This window comes from Schistocerca americana, chromosome 6, assembly GCF_021461395.2.
Source record: "Schistocerca americana isolate TAMUIC-IGC-003095 chromosome 6, iqSchAmer2.1, whole genome shotgun sequence".
NCBI lineage: Eukaryota > Metazoa > Arthropoda > Insecta > Orthoptera > Acrididae > Schistocerca > Schistocerca americana.
This window is the reverse complement of record NC_060124.1, coordinates 282,896,864-282,903,806: the sequence shown is the minus strand read 5'-3', so window position 1 is coordinate 282,903,806 and position 6,943 is coordinate 282,896,864. Positions and strand designations below refer to the sequence as shown.

The 6,943-nt window shown below is 44.3% G+C and overlaps 1 non-coding gene across 1 annotated transcript; it reads left to right on the top strand.

Moving 5' to 3' along the window:
* Positions 1-5,729: 5,729 nt before the first annotated feature.
* On the top strand, positions 5,730-5,804 carry Trnas-cga. The gene has a single exon. It is a non-coding gene; the product is annotated as a tRNA-Ser (tRNA).
* The last annotated feature ends 1,139 nt before the right edge of the window (positions 5,805-6,943 follow it).

Genomic DNA, 6,943 nt, shown 5'->3' with positions numbered 1-6,943 from the left:
TTATTAAAGTGTCCATGAAAGGTTTATGAATGGCAACGAAGGTGATGTCAAGCTGAGTGGGTCTTAGAGAGACCCGTTGGTGTTTTATTCACGCAGGTGTCAATTGTCGCACCACCCTGTGATCTCGTGACAGCATTCCACAGACTCAGAATACATCACTCGCTGCGTACAAGCTTGTTCCAGCTTCTGTGCTGCCGTCATAGGAGCGCTGTGTAAAGTGCATCTAATAATAATGAAGTTTTTGTGTTGCGAAAGCATTCTTGACTTCGTAGCGTCGTGGTACTGGAGAATCCATCTCATACATGTTATCATCACTGTCATAAGTGACCAGCAGGAAACACTGATTGCATCAAAATATAACAGGAGTGTGTTCTTCGGATGAACGTGATTCTGTGATGCTTTGGGGTTGTTTTTGTACGTGCCTTGGGCTCACTCATTCAGGAAACCGTGAATGTTAACCTGGATGTTAACTCCAGTGTTCTGGGTGACAAGCGTTGCCGTTACATTCACGCCCATCTTTACTTCTACAACTTTACTGTGCAATACACACTTCAGTGCTTGACAGAGGTTGATAGAACCACTTCCAAACCATTTGCTCGCTTCCCACGCCCGGGTTCCCGCGTTCGATTCCCGGCGGGGTCAGGGATTTTCTCTGCCTCGTGATGACTGTGTGTTGTGTGATATCCTTAGATTAGTTCGGTTTAAGTAGTTCTAAGTTCTAGGGGACTGATGACCATAGATGTTAAGTCCCATAGTGCTCAGAGCCATTTGAACCATCTGAACCAAACCATTTGTGTACATTGCCGCTCTCGAAAATCCTGTGAGGAAAATGAACATTTACATAGTTCAATTCCAGATCTCACCTCTCTTCTTTTATTGCGATGATCATTCCCCCCTGTGTAGATGGGCATCAACAAAATATTATAATATATGGAGGAGAAAGTTGGAAATTGAAATTTCATGCAAGTATTTCGTCACAACTGAACACACCTATGGTTTAAAGAATTCCGCACCCACTCGCATACCATATCCGTAACACTATCCTCCCATTTCGCGATAATACAAAGCTGAATACTTTGAAATTTCCTCCGTCGTTCCTACGCGGCAAGGACCCAATGCCACCTCCAACAGAGGACGGAAGTGAGTAGTACTGCTCCACGAATAAATACAGGTGTGGATTTTGGGAATTCTTGTGAATTTCGCTCTGGGAGGTAGTAGTTAACAGACCGACAGGTCACATCAGACGGCAAGCGAGGCCGGTTTACAACAACGAGAAGATGATATAGATGTGTGTGAAATCTTATGGGACTTAACTGCTGAGGCCATCAGTTCCTAAGCTTACACACTACTTAACCTAAATTATCCTAAGGACAAAAACACAGACACCAGCCGCACAACCGAGCGAGGTGGCGCAGTGGTAGCACACTGGACTCGCATTCGGGAGGACGACGGTTCAATCCCGTGTCCGGCCATTCTGATTTAGGTTTTCTGTGATTTCCCTAAATCGCTCCAGGCAAATGCTGGGACGGTTCCTTTGATTGGGCACGGCCGATTTCCTTACCCACCCTTCCCTCATCCGATGAGACCGATGACCTCGCTCTCTGGTCTCTTCCCCCAAACAATCCAATCCAAAAATCCAGTCGCACAGTTCATGACTGCAGCGCCTGAGACCGCTCGGCTAATCCCGAGCGGCAACAACGAGGAGCCACGGACCGATGAGTACTATAAAAAGGTGTGAAGTAATCAGGGCACTGACGTACTGTGGGGAACTCATTCGTTGCAGTTATAACAGCGCCTAATGAGCTATGTGTAGGGGCTAAAGCATGCTGAGGAAAGCTGACTTTGCATATATTAAAGGGCACTCAACTTGTCCCGTACAGAGGGATTACGTCACGGGCATAGGGAAAAGACGTATAAAAAAGGGAGCCCATAGGCTCAAATCAGGTAGTTGTGTGCTATTCTGCCGGCATCTAGAATCGGAGGGAATGCCGATTTTTTAAGTAGCAGGTCAATGATGACGACCTTCTGGTGACGGTTATCGGGGGCCAACCGGCTCGCTGAAACTACCTGCAACCTCTGCTGCTCGGACACGTCGTAACTGCGGCGGAGCGCGACGTTCTTTGTAGCTAGACGGCGCGAGGAGCGAGAGGGCTGCTGGGATCCGCTCTCAGAGTAACACCGTCAGCGGACTGCATGCTTCCGTCTGCAGGGGTGGGCCGGACCACGAACTCGCAGCCTCCAGGATGCAGAGCTGTCTCCGGTCATTGGCCGAGCAGCCCTGGGTGGGTGGCCAGGGCTGCTAAGGCTCACTACAACGAAGGCAGACGTCTGTTATCCTGCGGCGCTCTGCATAGGGTCCACGAGTTGTGCTTGAGACATCAGCCAGCTGTGTTGTGTGCTACTGGCGCAGCCAACTCAAGCGGCGGCCTCTTAGCCACGGTGTGAACAGGATCGCTACGTCTGTACGGCTGGACGGCCACACACCGACGCAGCAGATTTTGGCATTGGCATTGGTGCTGATCCAAACACGCAAGGCGTGCGGCGCCACCACCGGCATCAGCGGTGGTGTACTTTCTATGGAATACAGTCAGTGACACACTTGCTGGTTTTTCTCTGCACGCTTCCGCGTGAGTCATCCTTCTCTCCCAAACCACACCTCCCAGACGTTCTGACATATTGCAACTCATGGACTCAGGGGGTTCCAACAGTAGCTTAGGCAGTCTCTTTAAAACATTTGTTGCATCTTCTGCTCTGCCAGAAACGTACAGTTTTGATTCACATTTCCGACTAGATTATCTATGGGAGCATTCCAATTTCAGTTCTTCACAACTCCACGATGAGAGTACTGCGAAACACCCGTTCTTCCTTGATGATAACAGCTGTGTTCATGCCACTGGACGCGTGGAGTACTTGGTCAAATTAATATGGCCACTTAAGAAAATTAGGAAAAAATGGACATTTCTTTAAGTGAATGTGAAATCTGGTTTCGCAGGGCAGAGCGGATCAGGTTGTGGAAACGGGCCAAGATTAGTTACTGTTAGTTGCACAAGAACACACTTCTCTATCCCTCGAAAACCAATGCACAGTTTTCTCTTTGAAACAAAAAAGGACCAATTCACGGCTGAGGGCCCAAGTAACTTCTCAATAATAATGTTTAAATAGTTCCTTTTAAAAAACAAGGATTTAGAGAAACGACTAAAGCCCTTACTACAGTAAAATTAAAATATCTTCTCGGCTAAAGGCCCTAATAATATTTCAGATTAGCAAAGAAATTCTGAAAGGCTAGCATTTACAAATTTCAGCTAACAGGTATAGTAAAGAAAATTTAAATTAATTCCTCAGCTCAAAGCGCAATAATATTTCAACATAATAAAATGGAACCTTTAATGACAAGCATTTACACAGTACAACAGAAAACCATTTTAAGGAAACTTGAAATATCTAGACGGCTGAAGGCCCAAACAATCATTCAAAATAATTTAAGAGAAACCTTAAGCATTTACACAGTTCGGCTAAAGGCCATTTTAAGATTTCAAGATAATTAAAGAGGAACCTTACAGACAGGAATTTACACATTAAGGGCTGAAAGTTACAGTTTTTAAAACAAACGCGGCTGAAGGCCTAAATACAGAGCAAAGAAGAATTTTAAATAAAACACGGCTGAAGGCCTAATCTCATAATACCTCACTTAAGGTTCGGCTGAAGGTAATATACTAAACATATAACACACAAAATTAACACACCGCTGAAGGCCTGGCACAGTACTTGCGACAAAAGAAAATCGCAATCACAAACAGCAGAACAGTGGTGCTCAGAAACGTTCCAAGGGTCGGCCTGGGGAGGAAACTCTAACAACAGCTTACTTGAGACCGGCAACCAAGCGTAACACTAAATAATCAGGTGGCAGCACGACCTAGGGACGGGTGAAGAACCAACCAACAACCCAATTAACTCCCTTTCACCCGACGCACGGGACGACAACCAAAAACATCAGCGACGACAAGGATCGCAGCAGGACTATGTCTTAATAATTGGCGTCTAAACACAGTCACGGTACAATAACCACTCAAAAATATAAACAAACACCAAGAGGTGTCGAACTACACGCTGTGCCGGACAGCATCAACACGGCGAGGAAGCACACACACTTGTTGCTTTGCCCCAACCGACCGACTGGCTAGTCCAGTACGCAGAAAGCATTCATATCTGTTCACTGCAAATCACAGGCGCTACCCACAGTTCCACGGAAACATTTGCACCAGGAACTCAGACAATCCAAACCAGTCACTGTGGAACAACAATGAGAAATCACAAGTCGACACACAGAGAGTTTCCATAAACGGACGGCGACCAAATACACGTATTCTGATGAGAAGACCGACCGAACGAACAACCGAGGTCGTCCCCACTCATGTTACGTGTGTCGGCAACGGTCGGGCGAGTCATGGATGTCCAGAGCTCACTGCATCTCCATCCCGACTCCCTTGATGTCCGTTCGGAGCTCGGAGACACGGCGACCCGGGCACACTGGCTCGGACCCAGCCATGCAGAGAGGACACTTACGCATTTGCCACCCGACATCTCTGCACAAGGAAGTAACCGACCCACGTGCGGCAACACGACCAACTGATGAGGCCCAGAAATTGTCAAAAGACCAAATACACGTCGCCCGATGAGACTACCGACCGAACGACCAACCAACGGTCGTTCCCACTCCAGTCTCCTTCCGTCGGACAGTGCGTGTCTGACGCAAGCGGTAGGCGACTACTGGCTGCCCGGACCTCGCTGGCGCTGCGTCCCGACACACGACGACCCTGAAATACTAGCGGCCGCTCCAGAGGTTATACGACAGTGCACTCATCGATAAGCGTTGCGGTGACGCCAGTAAATCCAATTAAAAGAAAAACGAGGTGACAGCACCACAAAAACAAGATGACGAGCAAGAAACGTCATAACCGCGAGCCGCGCACGGCACAAAGTGTTCTGTTGAATACTGTTACGTCAAATACACCTGGACTAAAAGAAACACATATGTGAGATAAAACTACATGTGTGAGAGAAAACTAATAGCAGAGCAAATGGATTTAATCCTCCGTTATGATTTCTATTAACTTATCAATATTTAAATTTTTATACGAACTTCTCTTAATGCTTACACCATGTAACTCCATATCTTAACTATTACATACCTTTTGTTGATTCGTTTAGCTTTCTATTTTCTTCAACATCCCATCGTTGAACTTCTATAATTAGTGTACGATTAATTCGATACTGTAATGAAGTGTAATCTCTGTAATATGCACAATATGAGCTAATGATCTTCTGTCTTCCTCATATAATCTCTTTGGTTATCATTAAAATTAAATAAATTTATTTAAATAATTTGGTTTAGAACTATCTATATGTGCAAATGATATGTTTTGTTTAACATAATTGTTTGCTGTTATGTAAACTGCTGACCTTCACTTAGGATTCTTAGTTATTCTATATGTAAAAGGCAGTGTGGTTCCCCTCGGGAACGTAACTTAGTAGCGCACGCAAGTCGTGGTTGGCATAGGGAGAAAAGGTGGAACAAAGAGTCAGTCCGGGACGAGCTACCAAACTGTGAACTGCCCATGTAAAACCAGAATGAGATTTTCACTCTGCAGCGGAGTGTGTCCTGATATCAAACTTCCTGGCAGATTAAAACTGTGTGCCGGACCGAGACAGTGTGGACGGGGCGTGAGTTGTGCTTGGATAGCTCAGTTGGTAGAGCACTTGCCCGCGAAAGGCAAAGGTCCCGAGTTCGAGTCTCGGTCCGGCACACAGTTTTAATCTGCCAGGACGTTTCGTTGCCCATGTAAAAGTTGTATATTGTGCTGATTCCGAGAGAGGCTTTTCGTGACGCTTTCTAATGCCTCCGATGGATGGATAAACAGCTGGAACTATTCTGGAATTGGTATCTATCATCGACACCAAGAAATGACAGAGTCCAGCAATTCTACCTGCAAAACCACCTACCAACATGCAACTGCCACCACATTGCGGAATCACTGTCACGGAACACTATAAAAATGTACAGTGAAGGATCAGCTTATTGGATGTGTTAGTGTGCTCAAATATAAGGTAATTTATAACTGAATTTATGTACCAACCTTGATATTTTTCCTTATTATAACACCTCTCAGGTTCCTCTCCGTTTGAACTGAAGTGATTACCGAGTGTCCTTACTGAAAGAACATTAAAGCCCAGTGTTTTGCTAATTAATGCCTCTTGAACATAGTAAAAAGAAAGTTAAAGTTAATGTGGCAACAGAGTGAGTTAAAGTAAATGATGCTTGCTGAAAATAATTTTCCTATTAAAACTGCTTATTAATATGTTTTGCCAACTTGAAAATTAAAAGTTCTTAAGACTGAGGCTTATAAAGTTTTGCTTGGTAAATGATCACATTCCTGCCTCTTGTACATCGCAAAAGGTGAGTCAGTACCTTACAAATATGTTAATTTGGTGTCTCACTGTAGTACAAGTGGAAAACTGCAACAGTGGAAAGTTATATACTCATGCTTGCTAAGCACTTGTTTCTTTTGGGTATTGAAAGTGCATATTAATAGTGTAATAGGATCCACAGGTTATACTTGATGTTCATGATAAATAACAAATTATAGAAAGACCGCTATTTATGAAAACAATAATTTCTTTATTCAAAAGACAGTGAGAAGTAACCTGTTAGTGAATTACTTTTAACTTTCATTCTAAATAGAATAGTATTTAGTTGAGAGAGACTTAACCAGTGATCAGTTTATAATTTTGCAGTGTACTACATTTACAATTTTATGTCAGCTAGGAAAATGTGTGAAAAGTAATACTGAACCTACGACCAAATTTATGTTTCTAGAGTGAATATTAATAGTAGTGTTATTAAGACCATTCAGTTTGAATAAGCCCTAAAAGTAATAGTGTGTAT